At 36.0% G+C, this 8,992-nt stretch overlaps 1 long non-coding RNA gene across 1 annotated transcript; it reads left to right on the top strand.

Annotated features, from left to right (window-relative positions):
- On the top strand, positions 1–7,285 carry LOC140167228 (uncharacterized). The gene is made up of 4 exons (XR_011861007.1): positions 1–75; positions 1,736–1,807; positions 3,887–3,970; positions 5,429–7,285. It is a non-coding gene; the product is annotated as an uncharacterized lncRNA (long non-coding RNA).
- The last annotated feature ends 1,707 nt before the right edge of the window (positions 7,286–8,992 follow it).

Raw genomic sequence — 8,992 nt, 5'->3', positions numbered from 1 at the left:
TGATTTATCCTTCAACCCGAATTTAACGTCTCTGGAAAGGGATACATTTGCTAACCTTGGAATGTTGAATAGCATGTAAGTGTGGTACTACAATTATTTTCATTAATTTCATAAATAATAGCAATCGACCAACTCGATAGTCATTCAGAAAGATCGAACTTATTTGGTAGTATTGCTAAAATAGTTTTGTTGTTTCTATTTCATATTTAACTGTACAGGCATCTTTCTAACACCCGTGAAATATATCAATTCAATATTTTGCTGAAAATAGGGTCTAAATACCAGCATTATTTAAAGTAACTTTTAAGTTATTTCGTGATCCACAACCTCATCCCCCACTTTTCTCTAGGGAAGTTGAGATTTTTATTCCACTGAAACCTCTGGCTGCATGTTTATGTAAAAACAATTTATTGCAGATTAATTCGTTTAGCAAACATATCGTCAAATTTGAATTACATTCTTGCATACCAGAACGAAATTGCAACACAGTGGCGTATGGAGCAGTGTAATATACACAGAATCATGCATAACTCACAAAATCGGAAACAACTGAAATTTTGGGATTAAGCTTTTTTCGTGGATATCTACTGACAAAAGGCATATTCAGAGGATGCTATGATCACGAAATACTCCTTTAAATATATTTAATTAATGTGGGTTAACCGGCAACCTTTATATGTTTCTGAATTGGGCAGTCGTCATATTTGTGAAAATCCACGAATAAAGACATTAATTTATCTACGCATTTGTATTTAGCACTACTCCCTATTTCAGAAAAATACAGCACTATTTTTTTGGAACTAAAAAAAATACCATTTTGTTTTGCCAAATGAAACGCAGCTAAATTCTAATCGTTTAGTTAGTTCTAACTGGCAAAAATACTTGGACAATTTAAGGGAAAATGGGCCAAAAACATGCAAATTGTAGTCACGACAACATTTTGAAAATTCTTAGTCTAAAGTATTCAAAATTTTGATCATAGGCTAAGAGTGAGCTCAAAATTTTGATATTTTGTGTTATTTTTGATAATTGGTTGTGGAAAATATTAGAAAATGTGTTTTCCAAAAGTTAGAATGCATAACTTGAAATTAGTGTTTGTACAAGTCTTTGGGCTTGATTGTCACAGGATACGATAAACACATTATGACACCATATTGAATCCAATGTGACCTCAAGAAATAAAGTTACAAGCAATTATAGACGAAGATCCAGTTTTAAAGTGACAAACTGGCCTATACAAGGCGCAAAAAGATTCCAACAAGCGCAACAAAGGGACAGCACAGTTTCTTCAATGAAGCTTTATTTAAAGCAGTATTTATTTCAGTTTTTACTTCTCTGTACTTTTCATAACTTCCATTTTATTTGTCAGCTCTTTTGTTTCAGTTTTCATTTGTTCCTTTTGTTTTAAATTAGAGCCACGCACAAATTAGCCATTTACAACTCTCAAACCAGATATCTGGTCAGTGGTGTTTTGGATAGGACACTTTTGTCTTTTACTCTTTGTCACTTTTAAAACTGGACCTTTGTCTAATCAAATGCTTGAACTTTGCTTCTCGAAATCACATTGGATTCAATGAGGTGTCATAATGTGCCGGATTAAATGGCGCTTCTAATTTACCCCAATATGGTTCATTTTGAAATTGTGATTATTTTTCCAAGTGTAAGGATACTTTTTTGGAGCAGTATAGTTAATGAAGCCAAGAAGCAATCTCTCAATACCTTTTTCCCCCAACAGATTTTTGGTTAAAGTGCCATTGATTGTAATACACACAAGGGCATTCGAAGGACTGGACAATTTAATCACACTGTGAGTATGTTGTTTATAAAGGACGTACAAGTTACCAGTACCGTACCGTTTACGGAATAAAGCAATTACAACATGGCTACGTTTCATTTTGAGGTTGCGATTTCCAAACGCACGTGTCGAACGCCCGTATATCTCAGTATTCAAAATCGCCCGTATATCTCAGTATTCCAAATCGCGTCAAAGGAGAGTGATTTTGAACGGGCTTACGATACGTACGTTTGGACATCGCAACCTCTTTATTGGGCTATTCTATTTCAAATCCACACAACCCCTGTGGAAGATTTAGCTAAAGTCTTTCACAGAGGGAGTATGAGTTTTGAATATAATAAACAATTGGGTAACTTCCATTTGAAATACTTACTCCAGTTGTCATTATGGTTGTGGAAGATATGGGTAAAGCCATAACACAGCGGGAGTAGGAGTTCCAAAATGATTAACCCTGACCAATTACATTCGAAAAGCATACTCCCTCTATGTTAGATATTTCCAAAATCTTCCACAGGGGTAGTGTGGCTTTCAACTGATTTAGTCCATTGTGTCGGCTAAATGTAAGCACTCGGGCTAAATAGCAATATAAAGTTTCTCAAACCATGGGTAAAATTGCATGGGCATATACCTGTAAATATCAATTCGTCAAATGTGTCGTTAATTTAAGGGCTGGGGTATGAACGTTTGGACAGTATTTATTTTGGGACATTAGAGCACATCAGACATATCGAATTGCATTCTGAATACGAAGAATGTCATTCTGATATCAAATAATTTTGATTTTTGAAATTCGCAATTTAATACACATTTTATGGCAAATCATTAAAAATTGATATTTTGATATTTAACAGTACTTGAAGTAAACTTTATAAATCTGATGATTTATACTTAAAGTGTATGTAGGTGGGATGAAAAGCCGACGATCAATTGAAAATTTTGACCTTTCGTATTGAAGATATGGATTTTTTCCCAAAACACCAAAAAAATTAGGTCTTTTGGGAAAAAAATCCATATCTTCAATATGAAAGGTCAAAATTTTCAATTGACCGTCGGCTTTTCCTCCCTGCTACATACACTTTAAGAATATATCATTAGATTTATATAATTTACTTCGAGGACTGTTATATATCAAACATTTGAAAAATATCAAATTTTTATAATTTGTCATAAAATTTGTATTATATTGTGATTGTTAAAAATGAAAATTATTTGATATCAGAAAGACATGCTTCGTATTCAGAATGCAATTCGATAGGTCTGAGGTGCTCTCATGTCCCAAAAAATACTATCGAAACGCAATAAACGCTCATTTTGGATCCCTTAACAAACCAATAAACGTCATTATAAATGGCTGGTTAGTGGTTAAAAAATAATCTGTTTATACGATGAAAATTCATTCATAATGATGAAAGAACTCTTTAAATTTATAAATGACAAATTGATATTTGACCACATAATTGGTCATTTAATTTATCAATTAGTCATTTATCAATTAGTCATTTATCAATTAGTCATTTATCAATTAGTCATTTATCAATTAGTCATTTATCAATTAGTCATTTATCAATTAGTCATTATATGTGAATCTGTTATGCAGAAAATAGTTTAAATTACTGCATAGTTTTCATCCTTACAATACATTTCCAACGTAACAGATTATTTTTGAATGACTAACCAGCCGTTTAAATTTTAAGTTGTTAAAATAAATGCCACTTTTTGACGAATTAATATTTACAGTGATATGCGGCTAGATAAATAATTAGTAAAAACGGGTTTGATTGATATCTTAGAAAGTGGATGCTCAAAAAGATTGTTCGTAAAGGTCATCAACAATTCCTTTTCTTGGATTCTCTGTAAATAACAAATCTATTGGGCTGTTCCAGTTGTAGTCCATACAGCTCTTATAGACACGACCTTAATCTCTCCCAGGGTGTGTGAATTTCAAACGGGGTTGCCTGAAAGGGTGATTCTATTAGATATCTACACCCCCTGTGTTTGAGATTAAGGTTGTGTCTTTCATAAGAGGTATATGGGTTTCATCTGGAATAGCACATTGTCTTCTATTGACGAGAATGTTATATTTATTTACAGTGTACTCGTCCGAGGCTCATCTGTCACAAATGAGATGCGAGTACAAAACAATGCCTGGAATGGAATGCCAAATCTACAAGAAATGTACGTATATAAGTAAAAAGTTTTGATATCTTTGGGATTTTAAAATTGTTTTAAATTCTGCATCTAGAACTGGCCTTAGCTTTATAGGAAAGCCCACTGATTCCAAAGGAGCTTGGCGATTTCTATCTGAGTTTTTTTCTTACAGTCTTGATATCGTGTTGAATCGGTATTCGTCTTTTGGCAAATTCATGTTAAGCATGAATTATTTTTGAATTAACGAACAAGGGATTAATGCTTTAGATAGTAGAGGACATCATATCAATCTTTAATCAATGAAAAGAGGGCAACATACTGAGTTAGATAATGGTGCATCGCAGTACAGTCGACTGTGATCACACTTAAAATAATGTGCTGCCCTCTAAAACTAATTTCTTCTGACCCCATACACTCTCGTGGTTCTGTAGTCAAATAAAGCTGTTTGTCCCGTGCCATGTACAGGAAGAATCAAACCATGTACACATTAAGTGTCACAGTTATTCGAAGAGAGAAGGGGGACCATCCACGGTTCTGGTATCTGCAATCAATCCTAGGTTCCAGGATCATGCATAGGTAAACTGTTCCTGTAAAAGCCCGTGCGTTGAGGCTGTTGAGTTAAGCTCACAGGAAGGAATCTAGGATCTCCCGATTTTTTAAGAGCAGATGCAAGCCCGGGGGGTCACTCCCATTGTGGCCTGTACACCATCCGCGATAATCAACTTTTGAAAAGCACCCTAAACAAGGATTTAACCCTTGGCTAAAACAATACCCCAAACAGGTGTTTTCACACCCTAAACAGGGATTTTATTCCTTGCATCAAATTTCATACCCTAAATTTCATTTCCGCGTATTAGCAATTGCAGTTTTGCTACCCTTTTTTTCCAATATTTCATGTTTTTGACACCCTAAACGCGTTACGCGCGTATCGTGCCTACCCACGAAAAACTACCCTTTTTACGCGTTTTCATTATCGCGGATGGTGTACAGGCCACAATGGAGTGCCCCCCCGGGACGCGAGTTAACATGGTCGGGAAATCAGTGGACGGGATAACCAGTGGCGTAACTAGACATTTTCATTTGGGGGGGCAAGCGGGGGCAAACATAATAAATGAGGGGGCAGGAATCCAGCACCTTTTGGCGACAAAAGAAGTGTATGGTACAAATGCGCGCGAAAATTTTTGGCATATTGAAGCTAAACTGGTGACATATGGTAAAAAAAAAGTGGAATAAATGCGCGCGAAGCGCGCAAAAATTTGTGTTTTTTAAGGTTAAAATGACCAGATATGAGGTTAATTAATAACTCTCAGAAGTAGGCCTACTTTAACTTTTTCATTTGGGGGGGCAAACAGGGGGCAAGGGTTCAAAATGGGGGGGCTCCAGCCCCCCTGCCCCCCCGCTGGTTACGCCACTGGGGATAACATTAAGTGAGCAAGTAGTTGCAAGTGAGCTTGACCTGTTGGTGTTTCTGTGTTTAATTTACAGGTACAATGATGACCATCGGTTGTGCTGCGTCTTCGAAAACCTTGAGACATGCAGGACGGTTGCGACATATTCACCCTTTACATCTGTGGCAGATTATTTCAGAATCTGTCCCTTCGGGTTTCAATGTGGGTACTGGGTATAAGTGCTGTATTGGGCAACTTGTTTCATATAGCTTTGCGCAAAAGAGATAAAACCATTTCTGATTCTGAAACTAAGCAACTTCACTTTATTTTCCATCTTGCTCTTTCTGATTCCCTAATGGGTATTTACGTGATCATATTGGCATGTGCTGACGTTTATTACGGCGATGAATACTTCCAATTTTCTGACGGTTGGCGTTATGGATTGGTGTGTAAGATCGCAGGTTTTTTGGGACTTTTATCCAGAGAGGCATCCACGTTTTTCATATCACTTATAACCGTAGATAGGTTCATATGTCTGGTGTTTCCACACAGCCGAGCTCATATGGACTTGGCTAAATCAAAAATCGCCATTGGTGTGATCTGGTCCATTGCTTTCGTAATATCTGTAGTTCCCGTTCTTTTAACTGGAGCCGATTCGGATTCCTATGATCTATCAGATGTATGTATTGGATTGCCATTGATAAGGCGGCCTTCAAGTTTTAAGTTTGAATCCGATGGTATTGGTGGTAAGATGGACTTTACATTGCCTGTGACCGATAAATATGAGCCTGCATGGTACTTCTCTATCATTTTGTTTCTTGTCATTAACCTTATCTGCTGTTTGACCGTGTTTATTTGCTACATTATTATGTTTGTAAAGGTTAGAATGTCTGCACAACCTGTCAAGCGCAACGAAAGCTTCTACGCCGAAATCAAGATGGCGATCAAGCTTGTGGTCATCGTTGGCACGGACTTGATTTGCTGGTTTACGATTATTTTTATGGGGATACTTTCTCAAGTAGGAGCATTTATAATTCCTCTGGAAGTGTATGTGTGGTCTGTGGTTTTTCTTTTGCCGATAAATTCAGCTCTGAATCCGTATCTCTATACCATAATTTCTGCTGTTTCTGATTATCGTAGTGGGTAAAGACTTATACTTATCATTCTGAAGCGTATGTGTGGTTCGTTTGCCTTTTGTCGATAAATTCTTCTCTGAATCCATATCTCTATTCTATGATATCTGAGATTTCTGATTATTGTAGTGGATAAAGAACTTTCAAAAATAAGCATTCGGTTTATGAAATGGGAGATGTCGATAATATATAGATTGAGAATGTACGATTATTGTGTAATATTAGATAGATTGCGATGTTCCATACGCAGCACGTGGACCGTACGTTTTAACGTACGTTTTTACGTACGTTAATATGGTGTTAAATATTGCTAGTCTTGGTTCCAAACTGGATTGTGCTCATTCTTCAGGAAGGAGAACAAAGACTATAAGCTACTATAATGTCTGATCTAGGTCAATAGAGGGCATAGTGATTGAAAAAATAATGGTTACCGAGTCTCTGCCTAATTCAAACAGCACGCTTTTGATTTTGACTAAAAACCAAGGTTAACATGCTGCTTAAACTTAATTGTATTGTTGTGCTCCCCAATTATTATAGTTGCCCAAAAACATGTATTTTGGTAGATTAAGGATCACTACATCCATATATCGTGACTTTACTTTCAAAATGAGACTTTTTCGTCCTGAAAATTGGGCGCGTTGCATGAGGTAAAATCAGCATTATTTCAACGTAGCACCTGCGTTAACGTTTTATTCTACGTTGGAATCCAAAATGTGAAATCGCAATGTCATTTTTTATACGCAAAGTATCACACACATTTCAATGGGCAATCTCTGCGTATGGACATCGCGTATAAATATAGTCAATTTTTAACACATCGCTGCACCTTTATTACAATGATTTGTTACAAACAAAAAGGATCATTATAATAATTAGAATTTCCTTTGTATGTTCCTTATCCTTGACTGTCTTTAACATATTATGAAATGGACACATTTTGTGCATTTTCAACGATGTATCTACGGTCACTTCAAACGTAGAATATCTTCACACCTGGCTAAATACGTGACCTCGCTCGATACAGTAGAGTGGTTTTGAATAGATCAACGTACGTCCGATACCTACGTTCGGAAATCGCAATCTCTCTATTATTACAGAGTGTCCCTGTACCGTGAAACTTTAATTGTTGGGTATATTGTAGTGCCCGAAACAAACATGATTAAAACCTTTATGCATTTGCACAGTTAAGCAGCTTGCATATACTTTTGAATTTTGAGAATTGACAGTTTTGTTCTTTAAAAAAAGAAGAATTTTACGAAAATAATTATATACCTCATTTTCAATCCGTTCGACATAATTATACAAAATAACTATCGATACGTTATCTGGAGTATGAACACGAGGCGTCCAATTGCCATGGTTGTTCAATATAGTATGTTTGACTCGAGCATTGAAGATTGGATTAATGAAGTGGGCTTTCAAATTGTTATAATTTAAGAACGGAGATGTCAATTATTGTCAAACTTCGAAAAGTATGTGATAGCTGTTTTATACCCCAACAACATGCATTATGTAGTTCAGTTTGTTTCGGACATTATAATACCTAAAACACCCTGTAGTACTACGTGTTAATGTTTTGTTCGATGTAGTATCTTTAGAATCAAATTAGAATTTGTCAACATAATAATTACAACTGTGGGAATTACTTAATCTTTGATCTAACTAAACTCATAAGCAAAGAAGAAACTCTTAAGTCCGGCTGCCAAACTCAATTTTGCCACAGAAGCTTGTTTTGGTGTCCATAGTTTTGTTGTTGATGGATATTGCCACACAAGACCACCAACTTCAAAAATAAGGTAACTGGACCTCGGTCAGCTTTGAGCATTTTGAGATATGGCGGGTCAAAGTTCACACAGAGGTCAAAATTCAAACTGCTCAAATGCTGTGGAAAAGTTCCCCATATTATTCCTCTTGTCATGGCGATCCAGAAAAATTATACTTTTACCTATCTGTGACATACCCTTTTGGAGTTATAAGCAAAAATGTCAAAGGTCACGATTTAACCTCCACAGGGGTCAAAACCTGAAAAATGCTCCGATCTTCACCAAAATGGTCTCAAAGATTGCATCATAGAAAATCCATCCAGAAAAATAATAGTTTGTATTGTGTATGTTTCCTTACATGTGTAACCATGGTAACATAGCAAAAAAAGGCCAGGTCTATATATGATCATAGTAATGAAACATCCTAGCTATGGCAAACTATTCTGTTTTTTCATTGTTTATAGAAGACAAAAATTTGAGACTATTTTCATACAAATCGGAGTGTTTTTTTCAGGTTTTTACCCTGTGGAGGTCAAATGGTGACCTTTGACCTTTCTGCTTATAACTCCAGAAGGGAATGTCTCAGATAGGTAAAAGTATACTTTTTCTGGATCGCCATGACAAGAGGAATAATTTGAGCAGTTTGAATTTTGACCTCTGTGTGAACTATGACCCGTCATATCTCAAAATGCTCAATGCTGACAGAGGTACAGTAAACTTATTTTTGAGGTTGGTTGTCTTGAAAGCAATATCCATCAAAAACAA

The sequence above is a fragment of the Amphiura filiformis genome, chromosome 13 (genome assembly GCF_039555335.1).
Source record: "Amphiura filiformis chromosome 13, Afil_fr2py, whole genome shotgun sequence".
Taxonomy (NCBI): Eukaryota; Metazoa; Echinodermata; class Ophiuroidea; order Amphilepidida; family Amphiuridae; genus Amphiura; species Amphiura filiformis.
This window is presented reverse-complemented; position numbering and strand designations above follow the sequence as displayed.